The following is an 18709-nucleotide window of genomic DNA, read 5'->3' as shown; positions in this document are numbered from 1 at the left end:
TTTCGAAATTAAATATTTTAATTCCATAAATAACTACACCTCAGAGGTCCTAACTTTTCACACACCAACCTTCCTATTTCCAGCAGGCCATGTCTTATTCCTTAGCAAGCCATATTTCGTCTGGCCTGCTATTTATAAAAAAAAAAACAGGTCTTATTTTACTTTCTTATTTCAAGCCCTAGCTGCCTGTGTCAGATTTGAATTTATATTTCAATGAACACATTATAATGTTCTTTTAGTGTCATCATAGTTAATAATATTACAGTACGTCTATAGTATTAGATTTAGGTGGTGTTTAAATTCCAGATTGTGGTTGAACGAGATTTGGACTACAGTATTTTAGTCTAGAACATTATTAATAATTCTGATTATAGTATGTATTGTAACACAGAGAAACAGCTTTTAAAATAATAATCTGGAATACAATTCAGCAAATATTGGCTCGAAAATAGGGAAAATGTTTTTAAAAAATGAAAAAGTTACCATTCCTGCCTACAGTACCCTATTTTGTTATTGGTTTTTCTGTGTATTTCTTGGTTTTTGTTTTCATCTCTTTTTTTTCTCTTTTTTTTTTTTTCGTTTTTTTTGGGTGGGTGGGGTGGAGGTGCATGTAGCAGGAACCATTTTTTTTACGTGGCCTTTGTAGTATTATGACAATTATGATCATCTACTACATTATTATTATTATTAATATTATTAGCATTTTTCTTACCAGACTATTATATGTACAACTGATGCACTTCTAGAACTTAACTTTTATATTCTAATTAATATTTTGTGTTGCGATGAATCGGGGAACCCCAACCCTGACACTGTCAAAATGAACCGGAAAACAATAAAACAAATAAAACAAACACACATTTGTTTCAAGGACATGGTACCCATAAGCGTACGAGACGGGGGTTGGGGGTAGGAGTTCATCCTCAAATTTGGTCAAACACAATAAAGATATTCGGGCAAAATGTAAATATTAATACGAGACCTTGTTAATATGAATTCCCATCATTCTAGCAGCAAATTATTTGTGATCTATGTAAAAATGCGTAGTGATTAGTTTGCACCCCATATACAGCTGTTTGGCAGTAATAATAATATGAATAAATAAATAAACAGCCTGGTCCTCTACAAAAATGGAAGTCCGTACGTCTAGGGGGCACTAAGACCACATTTTGTCAAAATGTTAAAACCTCGCCTTTTTTATTTCTTTGTTGAAACAAAACAAAAACTAAAGCATTTCATTGTGAGACTGCAGTCTGGGACAGACGTTTGCTTTGAAACCGGTGTTGACCAATCAACTTCCAATACTTCCCGTTGTCGTGCAGTTCACACATCATAAAGAAAATGCATAAAGTAGAGCTTATTTTTACTAAATTAATAAATAACTATATATGTATATATCTCAAGTGCTTTGGTTTTCGTTTTGCCATGAACATGGTGAATGATTGTTGTGTGAAGGGGTGGATCTAATTATACAGTCTTTCTAAAAAAAAAAATTCAAAAGGGCATCTTATCTGAAAAGGGGGGGGGGGGGGGGGGGGGGGGATAGTGTTTCGGATAGTGGTGTCGGAAACACACTAGTATAGGTTTCATAATATAAGTGGTTTCCAAGATAACAAAACTAAAGGTCTATGTATTTTAGGCGCAATACTTTAGGAACATGGAGGGGGGAGGGGGGCGAGGCACATATTCTCATACTCGAGGACGAAAGCGTACGTTCTTTTTTCCTACTCTATATAAATAAAGATAAACATATGACTTGTGAACCACTCTCCCCACGCCCCCACTCTAGATATCGTTTCTACGAGCCAGCTATTCTCAAATTTCGAAATCGACAGTTTTTATCACTGAGAACACTATGTAGCAAGGCAATCACGAATAAAATAAAAAAAAAAATATTATTTGTTAACGTGTATGATGTTTGTGATGTCGCGACTGGGTCATCACCTAAGAGTAGGCAGTCATATGTTTATAAATGTTTATCAGATGTATATGTGATGTATACTTATTTTCGTTCTAATATCCAATTAAGGTTCAATCATGCTGTCCTGGGCACACACACCTCAGCTATCTGGGCTGTCTGTCCAATACAGAGGGTTAGTGGCTAGTTATTAGTTGTTAGTCAAAGAAGTCTGTATAATGTTCATATATCTATTCATCGAGGCGTTACAACTCGCTCCGAGTGGGAGTCGGTACCGAGGTGCGAACCCAGTACCTACCAGCCTTATGTCTCATTGCTTATCCACGAACGACACCACCGAGGTCGGTCTTATATTCATTCATTCATTTGAACTTATGTTTGTACTTATATCCAATTAAGGTTCAAGCACGCTGTCCTGGGCACACACCTCACCTATCTGGGCTGTCTGTCTAGGACAGTGGGCTACTGGCTAGATGTTAGTGGTCTCTGAGAGAGAAGTGTGTGTAGTGGTCGTACACCTAACCATTACGTCGTTACAACTCGCTCTGGGTGGGAGCCGGTACCACGCTGGGAACCTAGTAGGTGTTATCACACGTATATGTGTCATTATAAATACCGAATTGTGTTCTCAACAACGGGTGTGTAAAAAACGCGTTTATTGTAGCTAGAAAGTAAGTATTGACAAGGACAATATTTAAGGGATCATTAAGTTATAAAACCCTTGATGTGTACGCTGTACTTGACACCGCCATGCTCTTTGACATATTAAATGATCGTGATGCAAGGATGGCACTTAAAATGTCGAATACAGCATAATCTTCTGTATCTCTTAAACATTTTATAAATAGTTCTAAAAGAATCTGTGATAATGGTTTCAATTTGTTTTTGTTTTTTTTGTTTTGTTTTTTGGTCATCGTGTCTTTCATAAATGCAGGGCGGGACGTAGGCCAGTGGTAAAGCACTTGCTTGATGCGCGGTCGGAGCACAACGACTGGTATATTACAGTGCGTGGTATATGCTGCCCTGGCTGTGGTATGGCGCATATAAAAGATACCTTGCTAATAGTGGAACAATGTAGCAGGCTTCCACTCTTAAGACTATATGTCACAATTACCAAATGGTTGACATCCAATAGCCGAGGATTAAAACATCAATGTGAGGATTAATAAATCAATGTGCTCTAGTGATGTCGTTAAACAAAAAGATACCTTTCTTAAATGCAACTCTTTCACAACTGTTTATACTGTATTTTATTGATAATTTTAGATCTTTTTTTGTTGTGTCCGTTATTCATCTTCATTTGACACCCAGTAGTCAATGAGTTGTTCGTAAACAACACGCCAGCTGTTTTGTTCTTCGAATACGCTTTGACACTAATACTCCGTTACAATATAGGGGGCAGGGTGTAGCTCAGTGGTACAGCACGCGTTTGATGCGCGGTCGGTCTGGTGTTGATCCCCGTCGGTGGGCCCATTTCTCGTTCCAGCCAGTGCACCTCGACTTTGTACATGAAAGGCCGTGGTACGTGCTATCCTGTCTGTGGGATGGTGCATATAAAAGATCGCTTGCTGCTAATCGAACAGAGTAGCCCATGGTGTGATATTCCCGATAAGTGGGGATCACCGGTGTATTTTATTCTCAAACGAAGTGTGTTTCGTTCAGACAATACATAATGAATGAAGTCATTACAAAACTGGTCCCGAGCGGGTGTGGGAAGACTATGTTTATGTATAATCGAGCCAACGCATAACAACGTATAAAACGCTACCTTCTATTTTAATGAAATGTGTATTGTACATGTATAATAGTATGCAAATGTATGTAACATCTATGAATTGTATGTTTACGGCCAATAAAAGTATATGTAGAAATCCATAATAAGTCCAGGATGAACACTTCTTTCTCATTTCTGAAGGTAGCACTACTACTCCGAAGTTATCCGTTCTTAGAGTAAATGACAATGGATAAAAAAAATTACGTATCCGGTGTGAGCACAGATCTCGTACAAATTTTCGAGTCATGCCTAGAAAAAAACGCGGGGGATCGTACAAACTCCCAATTATATACAATCCCAACGAAGACAAACAAATCCTTTTCTCCGCCTAAAGTGGAAATGACATCGCAGACCCAAGCTGTGGTAGAACGAGCCGAGGCTCAGCAGCGACGTGCACGAGCTTTAAAACATACTGCTGGAGATACGATTGTCACGAATAGAAAAATACAACGTGGAGGTAAACCCGAGAAGTTGATAAGAAAAAAGTATTATATATTTGGATGAAGACGTTCGCAGCGAGTCGGATATATTTGAAGTGCCTCTACATGAAACGAATGTATTTCAACGATAAACTGAAATTCGCTAAAATGTTATTAAATACCAATGTATTAAAATAAATAAAATAAAATAAAAACCCAAACGAAATACCCCACAATACAACAAGGACAAGAACAACAACACAACCCCACATCCCCCCAAATCCCAATAGCCACTGATTAATCAGCATGAAGCAGACAGAATGCATTGCATTAGATTGCAACTACTTTCGATACTTAACAAACCACAAACACGTTTGTTAGGTTTCATGTATTATTTATTGTAAAGCATTGTTTGAAAAAAAACAAAACCCATATCTCATCCGACAATACGCAATAATAAAATGATTGTATAGTTTTATATTTTCGCGAGTGTTTTTATTCCTGGGGGACCTCTTTTAGCTTTTCCTTTCACAAATATAACAATTGGTTTCTTCCGTCCATTATTGTTCATGAAAGGATGTGATTTGAAACGTGAATCAGACCCGATCGCTTCCTAATCCCCGGCATACTCTTTTAAGACCCGAGCCTGTCTAGTACCGATGCAACTGTGAAGACGAGCGAGTTCGGGTGAAACTTAAATATGCTAATCTTGGTCACTCATTTCACAAACATCCGAACGATCAGATTCAGACTCGCTTTCTTCTCTCACGTCTACACGAAACACGACGTCTTTCATGATGGGCTTCACGAGGAGTTTGATCTTGTCTTTTATTATCGTCTGATCGGTGTTGTTGTCTGTTTTGTTTAAACTATCCAATATAGATCGAAATAAAGGTGCTTTCAACAAATACTTGGTATATTCAATAGCATTAATCAATGCTTTGGTTAATTATTTTTCCATAAACTGCCTTAGTTTTTTCTCGATCCACTCCTGCGTCTTTCCTTGTTGTTGATATTTCTTTCGTCTGGCTGTTATATCTTCTAAATTCATGTCACGAGCATGATCCCAAACACGTTGTAAGCCAACATCCTGCCATTCTATAATCCGATTTTGATCTCTCTTATCAGTTGGTGATCCTTCTCCTTTTTGCACAAGGAAATTCTCATCTTTGTCCGTATCCTCGTCGTACCTGGCACGTTTTCTGAATGACACAAACTTGTTAATGGGGCACCACGTTTTAATATGTCGCTGTAAGTCATCCATGTTATTTATCAACACATCACAATCGGCATAAGCAGTAGCCATGAAAAAGGAACCCGTTTCGTCACTGGATTCAGTCCCGTCGTCGGTATTTTCCTCTTCTACTACATGATTATTGATTGCAGAACACGATTTTACCCTGTCTACGGGTCGAGTATCTGACTTTCGAATGGAGAGGTCTTTTAAAGTATTATTTTGACATATAGTTTCGTTGACAGTATGTAGGGCGTACTGCCTTTGTTGCTTCCGTGGTGGCTTATCTAACATATTGGGTTGCAACCTGTTTTCTCTTGTTGTAGATCGTAAGTCGGTGGTAAAATTGCCATATGGTCTCTGGACAGCATTCTCATAAAGCGGCCACTGTCATTGGGGTAAATTCTTCTCGCAAACAACTTCACTTGGTGTCTGTCAACGTGTGAATTAAACAAAGTCACATAATGAGAGTTGAGAGCAATGTCACGTGACTCTTTGCCTCTTGGGAATACACATGTAGGTTTTGTAACAACAGAAAATTAATTTCATTCTTGTGATGTGAAGTTCGAGTAAATAGTTCAGAAATACGCTTATCATTCTTGGCCTCGGCCATATGATCATCCGAAATTAAGACATTGTTGTTGCGTGCATCGAAGTAGTTATCATCTTGTAGATTGTGGGGGATTCCTCTCACAAACTGAACTTGGAGCATGGATTCACGGACAGTGTCGTAAACAGGCTTCCACCCCGTGTAACACCATATTATGTTGTTAGGTGTTGGCTCGATAAGTTGTTTCTGAAGTAGGGCCTATATTGTACAAAAACATAGTCTTGCTACACCCACTCGGACCCACGAATACAGCAGTGGAAGATATAGTAAAGTAAAATGGTTCTTCATCTGATAACTGCTGAGCTTGCTGTTCCGGAGAGGGGGGGGGGGGGGGGGGGGGAGGAGGCGAGGGAGGGGGAGGAGGAGGGGTAAGCTGATGTAACTGTTAGCTGATGTAACTGTTTCCTGTGTCTTTGCATATTATCCCATCTGGTAAACGTTCTCTCACATTCGAGACACCATGTGAACCCCATGATGAATCGAATTAAAAATGACGTCAAAGCAAATTCATACAGTTTATATATTATTTAAGGTTTAAACCCGCATCTTCTTGAACTACATTAAAAATTGTTTTAATAAAACAAATTCGAGGGTTATGATTTTAATGTTTTCCCCTTTTAATCAGCCAACTTTCCTTCATATACGGTCGAGTCTATTATAAATTGAAACAAGGGGTGATGACGGACGAGTCTACCACGAATGAAACCAATATACTTTTTAATGGCGATTCTGCATCAAAACCCGCCTTCACCAAAAATCAGCGCAAATTTCTTTTGTTCAATTCCTTTTTACCAATTCCAGTGGAACGGCGAACACCTGGGTAGACCCCTGTTCAAATATTGCATAGCCAGACAACCGCTTTAAAAGTAATAATCAATAATCAGTCTCTGTTCGAAAAGCATAGCAATGACGTGTTTGTTCAAGTTGAGAAAGTGTAATTCAGTTTAACAATTACAGTGAAGCTTCCATCACTGTGAGATAAAATCTATATTAAAAAATAAAACAGAATCCCAAACATATTAAATTAACGCTATAAATCACTAGTTTAAAACTACATCATTCATGTTTCTTTTAAATAAAACGGTATAGCAAACACAATTTATTAATTTTAATGCATCTATCTATAATGAATTGTCATAAACGAATACAGAACAAATCCCATCTTTTAAAACCTTAAAATTTAAAATACAATATTACTCTTTGGTCTGACAAAAAAAATAAAATGAAAAAACCACAATTCAATACCGAACCGTGGTCGGCTGTACACAGTGCGCTACTACGTGACTTCGCATTCACTTGGGTGTGGTCGTATTGATTTTCCCGAACACCTGGCCCGTGACATTCGTACAACGACCACGTGACTCGCGCCGTTTTGCCATATATGGTATTGATTACTATCCATTGTTCTAGTTTAATGAATGAGCTCATCAACACTTGCATTAGTGCATAAACTGCGTCGACCTTCCCTCTACGCGGTTGACCTGTGACGTCGTGCACACATTTGCATATTAATGAGTTATCGTGCATTTTAATGAGAAACCGGCCACTAGCCGGATTTCTGACCCCTAATAATATACTACTACCAACAACCGCCCACCCACCCCACCCCAATTCGGTTTATACGGGCCTGTAGTGTCGACTATACCTACCCTTGTTATAGAACTACAGGTAAGGTTACAGGGTCCTGTAACTCAACTGAAACGCCAATCTAATTAAAATTAGCTCCACTATTACATGTGGATCTAACAGCAGCCCGTTGGAGCTCATGTCCAGTTGACCTTTCATTTGACCAATCAAAACCTTACTTGCAAAATCATGCCAGTGATTTGAAAAGAATTTGAAAATATTTGGGATTATGCCGAGGGTATACGAAATGATTTGGGTGAATTACGAAGTATGCCGGAAACTAATTGCAATATAAAATTTTATATAAAATTCGTTTCAAGACGAAAAAAAAACGTGATGGTATAGCCATACAATCTGTTTATACTAGTATACAATCCAGAGTTTATTACTGCACTTTTGTCAGTGTTTTTTTTTCAATGTTGAAATAGACCAAGTACGCCTATTGCATAAATAGTCTCGCCCGATATTTTTAGAATTTGTATGCTCCCCTATATAAGGCGAAGTGTAATTGGTCGATATTTAAATTGTTATTTATAGATGAAATGTCACCTGGACATGGGAGTCCACGCAATGCTGTTAGATCTACTGGTAGAACCATAGAGTTAATTTTAATCAGATTGCTGAAACGCGAGATGTACGATAGACGAAGGTGATATCTAAGGGTTTATTCCGTTAACTCGTTGGAACATGGTCGTAAGTCCCTATATATATTCACCAAACTACACTAGCCGTTACACGTTCTTAACGTTCACGTAGTGCAGTCTTAGATGGACACTCGAGACTGACAAAACGTGGGGCGGGACGTAGCTCAGTAGTACAGCGCTTGCCAGATGCGCGATCAATCTATGCTGGATCGAGATTTAGGATCGATTCCCGTCGGTGGACCCATTAGAAGAAATTTGCTGGCGCGGACAAAAGACACACAAAAAACACCGTGTCGTTTATAAGACAAAAATTACAAATATTACACATTTAGCATAATCTACAATCAATCCCAAAGACATAAGAGCCCATAAAATCGAGAAATGTATACATTTGTTTACAAACTTTGACGTTTTCAGCCCACATATGGAGTGCGCATGCGCTGAGAGTAAGAAAGTTCGTAAACTTCACTTTTTTCAATTAAAAAATGACGGAATATAATCTGCACAAATCAAAAAAGTATTTACACTGATAGCTCGGCAAGTATCTCAGGCTAGCGAACTGGGATGAAACGGCCTCCTATCAAAATGCTTGACACGGGGCCTTCGAGTCTCCGATTTTAGCAGGGAATCCTCAAGCTTTTCCATTAGGAATGAAATTTAAACGATTTAAAAACATGAAAAATTACGGTGGAAAAATCAATCAGAAAAATAGAACAAAACTATTTTCGGGTAGAAAAATGGTTAAAGTTCCACATTCTGAGCGAACTGGCTCACGATCGCCGTTTTATTAAAATAAAAATGGTGTTGACAGTGAAAAAGCCAGCGTTAAAACGTTACTTAACCATTGAATTTAATTAGGTCAGCGCTCAGTGAGCAAACATCTAATGCATTAGGCCATTTCTCGTTCCAGCTAGTGCTACACAACGGGTGTAACAAAGGCCATGGGATGTACTATCCTGTCTGTAGGATGGTACATATAAAAGATGCCTAGCTGCCACTCGAAAAGAGTAGCCCATGAAGTGGCGACAGCGTGTTTCCTCTGTCAGTATGTGTGGCCCTTAACCATATCTCCAACGCCATATAACCGTAAATAAAATGTGTAGAGTGCGTCGTTAAATAAAACATTTCCTTCCTTCCTTGATTAAACATACGGTATTTCATGAATGGGTCTTAACAGTAGCCTACATATAGTCTGTAAAAAAAAATTTAAAAAATAATTTCAGTTTGGTTTGACGTAAGAAGAAAAGTAAACGTGTTTAGGAAATAACGATCGATTCCAAACCGACCGCGCATCAAGCGAGCGATTTACCACTGGGCTACTAGATTGTAATCACGCGAGAGCTAAATATATTGAGTTCAGTAGGCTTACATTTACCCAGCGTTGGGCTATTTCTGGTTGGGTTTTCCAAGTTTCGTATCGATATTTCTTCTCTATCTTGAAATGTATAGTATACAAATGTTGCGGGTGAAACAAATCTATTTATATTGGTAACTCATCGTAAACATCAATACATCTGGAGTACTCTACGTCTAATAAGAAGGTAAAACTGTTGTTTATAACGTACATGTATTATGTGTTTATTCATTGTTAAGACTAGAAATACTCGAGCTTGCATGTGCATGTAATGACATATCCGGCAGCCATGTCAGTTGTGTTTCTATTAGTCTAGAAAAGATCATAAAAGAAAACGTTGTCATAATTATATTGATTGCTGTATGTAATATAAAGTTCAGTTCAGTAGTCACATTACGTTACTTAAAAATTTGAATTTCCTTATTTATGTCGCAATATTTTAGTTTCAGGTTTTTAGGAAAGATATATAGAACTTCAACACAGGTATCCCTAGCCCGAGTACTTTGACTGTAAGAGAGAGCTAGACGGACATTTGGAAATAAATACGCTCTCATTACAGTCAGAGACCAACCTATGTATATTTTTGGCAATTCCTGACTACCAAACGGTAGGCAAAGATTCCCGCTCTAATACCACAACAATCCTATGTTTGACGTCAAATATTGTTACATCGATAATTTTCGAGTTAACTGATACAAAAAAAATCCACATATTAATCACTAATACACATACTACAGAAAGAAACCCGACAGAACCCACATTCATCTACGCTTCGTGACACTCCGTCGCAATAATTACAAAGCTCGGCGATCTATTTCGAGACGTAGATCACGTGATCGCCACTGGGCGATTCCGCCTTGTGCAGCAGTTACAGGGGCCGTCTCATACCAAGTGACGTTACAACATGGAAGAGTTGGCTAATGCCGTTTTGGATGAATTTGGATTTAATTACGTCATTAAACCAAAACAATTACACATTATTGATTCCATTTTGAATTTGAAGGATACATTTGGGGTGTTATCGACAGGATACGGCAAAAGTATGTGCTATGTACTGCCTCCTCTTATGAGACGGCCCCTGTAACTGCTGCACAAGGCGGAATCGCCCAGTCTCGAAATAGATCGCCGAGCTTTGTAATTGTTGCGACGGAGTGTGACGAAGCGTAGCTGAATGTGGGTGCTGTCGGGTTTCTTTCTGTAGCATGTGTATTAGTGATTAATATGTGGATTTTTTTGTATCAGTTAACTCGAAAATTATCGATGTAAAGGTATTTGACGTCAAACATAGGATTGTTGTGGTATTAGAGCGGGAATCTTTGCCTACCGTTTGGTAGTCAGGAATTGCCAAAAATATACATAGGTTGGTCTCTGACAGTAATGAGGGCGTATTTATGTCTAAATGTCCGTCTAGCTCGCTTACAGTCAGAGTACTCGGGCTAAGATATCCCCAAACAGCAATTCCGGCGGGGAGGATGGTTGCTATTGTTATATTATACGCTTTATTTGTGAACGTCAAAAACGATCCTGTTGATTTTTAATAGTTCCAAGGGAGTAATAATTTCATTAATATAAGGGCGGGACGTAGACCAGTGGTAAAGTGTTCGCTTTATGCACGGTCGGTTTGGGATCGATACCCGTCGATGGGCCCATTTGGGCTATTTCTCGTACTAGCCAGTATACTAGTAGGGTATAGTCCAGTCGTCATCGTTGGTATAGTGGTGCGGACGGGCCCGGCTCCGGAGGATACGAGATGGTATCAATATAAAACAAAGTGAAGTCAAGAAAAGAGTAGTAGGGGTCGACCCTGCTTCCTATTTCTTCTTAGAGTTGGGCGGTTGTGACGGAACATGCTCTTAATTTCTTTTCGCCTGTGGCGATATTAATTGTTTTAGAGGGCCGTGTGCAGTTCCAATACACACCCAGACCAGGTGCGGAGGCCATGTGGCCAGTAGTTACGTAATACCTCCGCGAGTGCGGTTTTTACGACCGTGACTTTGGCGACTAGGCGTCATCAAGTCTGGCCATCTAAGGAAGTTGCCGTCTTCGTCGCTGTGGAAATATCACTTGTAGGTATTCGGTACCGCGATGTGCCCCCAGGCGATATTCGGATTTTTATAATAAATAGCTAGGGTTTTAGAGATATCAAGAGAAACATAGGAAGGCTTCCAGGGGGAACGTTGTCCGTTTGGACTTGGTAATTATATATTATTTCTGCTCTGTGTATAACCTTGATGTGATTGATGTGACTTTAAATATTTTAATACTGTATTATACCAATATTATTTAGACGGTGCTGCCGGTCATCTGACGCAGTAAACTGTAGGCTCACTGTCTAAATAAATATTAAAGCTTAGCCAGTCATCCTAGAGGACCTAGGTAAACTGTAGGTTATTGTCTTTATTGTGATAGGTACCAGTATAAATTCTGTGTTACAAGGTTACTGAATGAGTAGTTAAGGGTTAATTAAAAATTAACCAGTTAGGAATAGTGTCACGGGGATCCTACAATACCCGTAACTGAATGAAACACGATTATCCAAATATCTCTCCTAACTGTATATCTATTAGATCTCTCTGTAACGGGCAGTTTAAAAAACCCACGTGGCTCGTCTAGGTATGATCAGAGATAAGATCTTGTATAAAGTATATGTAATATAGCACGTTTAGTTCACTAGAAAACACAACAAAAACACAATACACTTTGGAATCTGTATTAACCTACGCTGACAAATGTACTGCCGCAGTAGTTAATTAACAACAACAAATAATAACAACCCAGAACTGATCACTTAATTAGTTAATCTCTAGGTGTCTAGTTTACACAATATGCTAATCACTTCACCGTGACACAACACCCACACGTGTGATAATTGAGAAACGCTTCCAGGGGAACTTAATTAATAAAGGAATTACAACTCTATTCCTAACTGGTTAATTTTTAATTAACCCTTACTACTCATTCAGTAACGTGTGATAATTGAGAAATGCTTCCAGGGGAACTTAATTAATAAAATTACAACTCTATTCCTAGCTGGTTAATTTTTAATTAACCCTTAACTACTCATTCAGTAACCTTGTAACACAGAATTTATACTGGTACCTATCACAATAAAGACAATAACCTACAGTTTACCTAGGTCCTCTAGGATGACTGGTTAAGCTTTATATATATAGAACAGTGAGCCTACAGTTTACTGCGTCAGATGACCGGCAGCACCGTCTAAATAATATTGGTATAATACAGTATTAAAATATTTAAAGTCACATCAATCACATCAAGGTTATACACAGAGCAGAAATAAAATATTTACCAGTCCGGATGGACAGCGATCCCTGGTAGCCTTCCAATATGTTTCTCCCCGATATCTCTAAAACCCTAGATATTTATCATAAACCCAAATATCGCCTGGGGGCACAACGCGGTACCTCACGTATCATGAGTATTTCCCCAACTCCCAGAGACGTATTTTTCTCTTAGAAGACCAGACTGGCTGTCGCCATTTCGCGAGCAATCCCCTGGCAATAAACAGCACTACCGGAGTTATTACGTAACTACTGGCCACATGGCCTCCACACCTGGGCTGGGTGTGTATTGGAACAGCTCGACCACCGTCGCACAGCGGAGGTATTACGTAACAAAGTGCCCACCTGGGCTTAAGTGCATATTGGAACTGCACACGGCCCTCTAAAACAATTAATATCGCCACAGGCGAAAACAAATTAAGAGCATGTTCTGTCACAAATAGAGTTGTAATTCCTTTATTAATTAAGTTCCCCTGGCAGCGTTTCTCAATTATCACACGTGTGGGTGTTGTGTCACGGTGAAGTGATTACAATATTGTGTAAACTAGACACCTAGAGATTAACTAATTAAGTGATCAGTTCTGGGTTGTTATTATTTGTTGTTGTTAATTAACTACTGCGGCAGTACATTTGTCAGCGTAGGTTAATACAGATTCCAAAGTGTATTGTGTTTTTGTTGTTTTCTAGTGAACTAAACGTGCTATATTATACATACTTTATATAAGATCGTATCTCTGATCATACCTAGAGACGAGCTACTAGGGTATACCCGCCCGTTACAGAGAGATCTATTAGATATACAGTTAGGAGAGATATTTTGATAATCGTGTTTCATTCAGTTACGGGTATTATAGGATCCCCGTGACAGGAGTGAAAATTGGGGCGCTCGTCCCGGATCTCAAACGGGACATGCATATTTAAAAAAGTATCGTTTGTAAATGGGGGCTTTATAAATAATTTTTACAAATTAACTAGAAGTAGCAACGTTGTTCACTAGAAAATTAATTAATAATAAGTGCGTCATACCAAAACATGAATAAGAATTTGCTGGATAGGCATACGCTCAGTGTAGTGGAGATTAAGCGAGCACGTAAGCCCGAGTTAGTTGAAATCGCAAGTGAGCGGGAAATTGATTTAACATCAGCTAAAACCTTAGGTGATGTAAAGACAATTATTATCCAGGACGTTTTTGGTGATAGGCCTGTTATGGAAGACAGTGATATTGTTCCAGAGATAGAGATAAATGAGTTAAGTGTGGAACAACAATTAGCTTTTAAAAAGCTTGAGTACGAAAGAGAAGAACGTGCATTAGATAGAGAGAGAGAGAGAAAGAGAAGAGAGGGATAGAGAGAGAGAAAGAGAAGGCAGAGATAGAGAAAAAGAAGATAGGGTTAGAGAAAGAGAAGAGAGGGATAGATAAGATAGAGATAGAGAAGAGAGAGATAGAGATAGAGAGAGGGAGAGAGAAGAGAGAGATAGGGATAGAGAATTCCAGTTAGCAAAATTAAAGGTGGAACATGAGTTAAAGTTGAATACTGAAGAAGTTAGACGAGAAGTAGGAAATGGGTATAACATGTCGGAGGCTTATAGATCAATGCCTGTATTTGATGACCAGGAGGTAGATATGTTCTGCCAACTTTTTGAACGGGCCGCTAAGCAGCTAAATTGGCCGCAGTCTAAGTGGACATTGTTAGCTGTGTCTAAGTTTAAGGGGAAGGCTAGTGTAGCTTATAATCAATGAGTGATGAGCGAGCAAGTCAGTACGACCTAGTTAAGGCTGCAGTGTTGAGGGCTTATGAATTACGACCTGAGGATTATCGTTTACGGTATAGCGAGTTGAGAAAACCGGAGGGTCAGTCTTATAGTGAGTTTGTGGCTAAGAAGGCAGGGATGTTTGATAAATGGGTTGTTTCTCATCAGGTAGAGTCATATACCGAGTTACGGGAGTTGTTGATCTTACAGGACATTAAAAATGGATTACCAGTTAGCTTACGTATTCATTTAGAGGATCGTGATATAAAAAAAATAGAGGAGGCAGGCATAGTGGCAGATGATTACGTGTTAATACACAAAGCTCAGGCAGTACAGGGTAGCTCTTTACAACATGGTGATAAGAAGAAATTTCAGCCAGGTTTTTCCCGGGAAAGTAACTATCGGGGAGAGTCTTCGGTTTAGTGAGGTCAGCTCCGCTAGCGAGAGAGATAATGGTTAGTCCCATGGCAGAGAAAGTAAACCCGTATGTGTCCACTGGTATGGTTTGTGATGTGAAACAAGAATTGAGTCCTAAGGCAATATCAATCTATCGAGATACCGGGTGTAGTCAGTCACTGATCACGTCGGAGTGTTTAGCTGGTATTGAGAATTCAGATACAGGACGTAGTTTGCCTTTAACCTCGGTTACTGGAGAAAAAATGGTTGTCCGGTTACATAACGTTTTCTTGTGTTCGAAGTTTGTGACGGGACCAGTCGTTATGGGTGTTGTAAAGGACTTGCCTGTTGAAAACATAGGAGTTTTGTTGGGTAATGATTTGACTAGTCAGTGTTGTCAGCCGAAATGTGACCAATTGTTAATTAAAGACAGCCCTTTACCAATAGAAGAGAGTGAGGCTGATGAGATTAGATATCCTGCGTGTGTAAAGACTAGGGCTATGGCCAGAAGGTTAACACGAGACCCAGAGGGTATTTGTGATTTGTCTGATACATGTGTGAGCCATGAAATTGGAGTGGATGAGGTTATCAGTAAAATGGTAGATAAGTCAACTGAGGAACTACATGTGGTGGAACCTGTTGATCTCCCGCAGAGGGTAAATGAACCAGTTGTGTTTGATAGAGGGGACTTACCTTGTAATAGACAAGAGTTAGTTCTAGAGCAGGGGGCTGGTCCAAATTTGTTGGCAGCTCGCACTACCTTGTTAACTGAGGGTGAGATGGAGGATCAGATGTCAGGTTATTATATGGACAAGGAAGTATTAATGAATGAGAGAGTTAGAGATAGGAAGGCTAGGAAGAAACTGAGCCATGCTCAGAGCAAAATAAAATCAGTGTTTGATAGGAAGACTAGGAGTCGGGAATTTAAACCAGGGGATAAAGTGCTGCTGTACCTTCCCATTAAACGGAGTTCATTACAGAACAGGTATTTCGGTCCCTATGTTGTGCGCAAACGGGTTAATGAGACAGGGTATGTGATAAACACTCCTGATAGGGTTAGGAAAAGTAGGTATTGTCACATCAATTTGCTAAAAGGTTATTTTGACAGACTGCCGATAGTTCCAGAGTTACCTGTCCAAATTGAGAGACACTCAATTTCCTGTGATGACGTCAAGACTGCAGAGATCAAATTAACCAACAGTCAGATTCTAGCAGACTTGAGCCCCCTGCGAGCAAAGTTGACTACATTGATACAAGACAATGTTTCCATTTGTCAGGACCTATCGGAGAAAACCTGGAAAACGTGCGACACTGAAAAAGATGGAAACTAAGTTCCAGTGGTCAGAAGAATCCGAGAAGTCATTCAACCGTCTCAAGCAGATGCGCTTCTCGTCTCCCGTGATGGCAGCACCAGACTACCGAATGACTTTCAAGCTGGCTGTGGATGCCAGTGACGTGGGAGCTGGAGCTGTGCTGTTCGAAGAAGACGAAAATGGACTGGACCATCCTGTAAGTTTCTTCTCCAAAAAGTTTGACAAACACCAGGTGAACTATTCCACTATAGAGAGGGAAGCTTTGGCCATGGTACAAGCTCTGAAGCATTTTCAGATCTACGTGAAATCGGCAATGCATCAAGTGGTTGCCTTTACTGATCATAATCCGCTTACCTTCATTCACAGAATGAAAGCCACCAACCAGTCTTCTTCTGCAGGAATTCCCAATTACCATTGAAAACATCAAGGGCACTTCCAATGTAATCGCTGATACCCTGTCCCGAAGTTGAACGTTGTGATAATGTGTTGACGTTCTTGATTTTTGTTTTGTTTTTATATATTTATTTGTATACCAGGGACTCAGTGTGATTACTGGTAGTCACCTTATTATTATGTGTTGTAAATGCCCGGATGCGTCGGTTAACGCACTTTTTGTTTTGTTTTAATGTAGTATATTTCCCTATTCCTAGAGTAGAGGAAATATCCTTTTTGAGGTGGGGGGAGGGGGGGGGGGGGTGACGGAACATGCTCTTAATTTCTTTTCGCCTGTGGCGATATTAATTGTTTTAGAGGGCCGTGTGCAGTTCCAATACACACCCAGACCAGGTGCGGAGGCCATGTGGCCAGTAGTTACGTAATACCTCCGCGAGTGCGGTTTTTGCGACCGTGATTTTGGCGACTAGGCGTCAGCAAGTCTGGCCATCTAAGGAAATTGCCGTCTTGGTCGCTGTGGAAATATCACTTGTAGGTATTCGGTACCGCGATGTGCCCCCAGGCGATATTCGCATTTTTATAATAAATAGCTAGGGTTTTAGAGATATCAAGAGAAACATAGGAAGGCTTCCAGGGGGAACGTTGTCCGTTTGGACTTGGTAATTATATATTATTTCTGCTCTGTGTATAACCTTGATGTGATTGATGTGACTTTAAATATTTTAATACTGTATTATACCAATATTATTTAGACGGTGCTGCCGGTCATCTGATGCAGTAAACTGTAGGCTCACTGTCTAAATAATTATTAAAGCTTAGCCAGTCATCCTAGAGGACCTAGGTAAACTGTAGGCTATTGTCTTTATTGTCATAGGTACCAGTATTAATTCTGTGTTACAAGGTTACTGAATGAGTAGTTAAGGGTTAATTAAAAATTAACCAGTTAGGAATAGAGTGCTAAACGTGCTATAGTATACATACTTTATATAAGATCGTATCTCTGATATGTATATGGATCTAGCGGACCCTTTTGTGTACGTTTTCCATAGACATATTATGATTGAATAGCGTAATATTGCCCTACAGTACTAACAAAAAGTTAATAATAATAATTAAAAAAATAAATAAGTGATAATAATAATAAATAAATAAATAAACAAAACTAAAACAAATAAATAAACAAAACTAAAAATTACAAATTGCAGCTACTGAGGTAGATTATCTAAAAGAGAAACTAACTACGGACAGTACACAAACTAACAACAGGGCTTGAACTTAATTTTTCACTGATTGCAATTTTGACGCTGCTTACGTAGAAATTTTAAATAGTTAATTTTACCGCAAATAAATATGACTAAAGGTTATTTTACTGTATTTAGTCACATTTCAAATGCGCAAAAATTTTTATACCAATAACGCCGATACCACTCCCAGGTCCCCCTCTAAATTTATGCAATGTTTCTGTAACAACCGCCCCCACCACGACGTGATTTTACCAAATTTATAATACCATAATAATAATAATAATAATAATAATAATAATTATAATAAAATAAAAATACACAATTATTACTACTACTACTACTACTACTACTACTACTACTACTACTACTACTACTACTACTACTACTACTCCTACTTTTACTATTATTACTATTATTATTATTAGGCTTCTACTTCCTTTTTGGGGTGGAGGCGGCGGTGTTTTATCGGGGGGGGGGGGGGGGGGCTATAAAAATGCAAGATTAACGTGCGTGCACACGCACACACAAACGGCAGGCTGAACTTGTCCCTGCATGTAAAACTGGATTCAACTGGGTTAAGTAATAATAATTAATAAGCCAATCTTTGACGGCAAAACATGCGACAGTATGCTGGGTTTTTTACGCTATACATTAAACCGAATGACCTCTCTGCGAATCAGTCAAAATAGTTTGCAAACGTTTAACGAAAAATTACTGGCTGGTTGGAGGA

At 39.1% G+C, this 18709-nt stretch overlaps 1 protein-coding gene across 2 annotated transcripts in view; it reads left to right on the top strand.

The window, feature by feature from the left end:
* The first annotated feature begins 9441 nt into the window (after positions 1-9441).
* LOC121383964 (E3 ubiquitin-protein ligase MIB2-like) overlaps positions 9442-18709 on the top strand; it is a 51956-nt gene continuing 42688 nt past the window's right edge. For both annotated transcript variants that reach the window (XM_041514081.1, XM_041514080.1), the window contains exon 1: positions 9442-9766. The gene's annotated coding sequence lies outside the window, so the exon portion shown is untranslated. The remainder of the gene's footprint in view (positions 9767-18709) is intronic.

Source organism: Gigantopelta aegis, chromosome 10 (genome assembly GCF_016097555.1).
Source record: "Gigantopelta aegis isolate Gae_Host chromosome 10, Gae_host_genome, whole genome shotgun sequence".
NCBI lineage: Eukaryota > Metazoa > Mollusca > Gastropoda > Neomphalida > Peltospiridae > Gigantopelta > Gigantopelta aegis.
The sequence above is the reverse complement of the archived record's forward strand: the minus strand, read 5'-3'. Positions and strand labels throughout refer to the sequence as shown.